This window comes from Morus notabilis, unplaced genomic scaffold (assembly GCF_000414095.1).
Source record: "Morus notabilis unplaced genomic scaffold, ASM41409v2 Scaffold10294, whole genome shotgun sequence".
Classification (NCBI taxonomy): Eukaryota; Viridiplantae; Streptophyta; class Magnoliopsida; order Rosales; family Moraceae; genus Morus; species Morus notabilis.
Window position 1 is genome coordinate 1 of NW_010364182.1, and position 1,666 is coordinate 1,666.

General features: G+C 34.0%; 1 long non-coding RNA gene across 1 annotated transcript; it reads right to left on the bottom strand.

Moving 5' to 3' along the window:
* Positions 1-9: 9 nt before the first annotated feature.
* Positions 10-1,201, bottom strand: LOC112093045. The gene is made up of 2 exons (XR_002902888.1): positions 1,097-1,201; positions 10-355 (listed from the first exon to the last, which is right to left on the bottom strand). It is a non-coding gene; the product is annotated as an uncharacterized LOC112093045 (long non-coding RNA).
* Between the last annotated feature and the right edge of the window lie 465 nt (positions 1,202-1,666).

Sequence of the window (1,666 nt, forward strand, 5' to 3'; positions counted from 1 at the left end):
AAGCACATATTGAAATGAAACTGCTGTTAAATTACTATTGAAATGAACAATAAAGGGAACTATGAAGATGCAATAGACATTTTGGCACCGTTGTGTTGAACAGTTTTAATATAATTCAACAGTAAAGCCTCGAAAAACTATTCTGAATCCTCTGTATGTTCCGGCTCTTTTTTTTTTTTTCCTTTTTTTTTTCTTTTTTTTTTTTGGTTTTGGTCTACAATTCAAGGGCTGCAGAGGTTCTTGAGATCCTCTTCTTTTGCATACCAGTTTGGAATAATCTTGGATACATGAGGATAAAGATCCTTGTAGGAGTTTCTGATTGTTCCTTCTGCCACCCCAGTGGCAACGGAGATATCTGCAGTCAATGTTTTCCTTAAATCAAAAGGTGTGGAATTGAATTTTATGATTTGTAAAAGCCCTTTCATGTCATATTTTACAGTTCTACACATGTCGAAAAAGTTTGAATCGTCTAACGTAATCTTTATAATATCAACATTTAATTTTATTAATTTCATAAATACCCTCAAATTTTGTACTCTATTTTAACATGCCTCTGAAGTTTTAAAATGGCTTGTTTCACCCTCTAAACTATGCAACCTATTTCAAAATACCCTATACGTTTGTAATACTAATAATGATGTGGCACTACTTATAATTTTATAAATACCCCTTAAACCACTGATTTTAAGTCAACTTATCCCTTGAATTTTTACTTTAAAAAACTTTCCTCCTGATTTATTAAAAGATTCGGGGGCAAGTTGACAGAAAATATATAGTTCACGGGGCATTTATGAAATAACATTAGTTCAGGGGGTATTTTGAAGAAGTTTACATGCTTCAGGGGTGGTGTGAATGCTTTTCAAACTTCAGGGAGCATGCTGAGTTAGGGTAAAAGTTTAAGGGGCATTTATGGAATTAATCCGTAATTATATTATAAAATGATTAAATGATATTTTCAAAAGCCCCTCAATGAAAAACCTAAACTTCTGCTAAATGAAAAACCTAAACTTCTGCTAAATGAAACCGTGCACTACGTCTCAGAGAACTCAAACATTATTGAATTCCTAAAAGCTTTAGAAACCAAGGGGATAGGAACCTTTGAGAGGCTTTTTATCATCCGAAAGCTGGGTTATAATGTAAATAACTGCTGCTGCGATTGATATAGGGCTCCTCCTGCAGTTTGGATAATAATAAAAGAAAAGGAAGAAAAAAGAAAGAAATTAGTCATTCTGATACGCATATAACAAAATCTAGAAGATCAAAATGCCAGTTTGAGAACAGATCTCGTCATCAAGCATAGTTCCATGAACAGATGATAAATGCCGACCAGTGAAAATAACATATAGCAAAGCTGTACAGATAATAAGCATCGACAAGGGGACATAACATGCAGCAAAAGTGGATGAAAATTTCAGGTAAACAGAAGCAACAAAAACAAAAACCTTCCTATCCGTCCGACTCTACACAGCTTTAACCTGGCAAAACATCCTGCCACCCAATCCCTCGATATTGTCCTTCATGATGGATTATAGAAATAAAACCATCTCAACTAGCTTCTTCTATGCTATTATCCATAGTTTCAAGTTTCATCACTTAAATCTTATTGGATTCCCGCATGATCTACCCACAAATCTACCATACTACGCAAAGAAATTATGTCATCTTT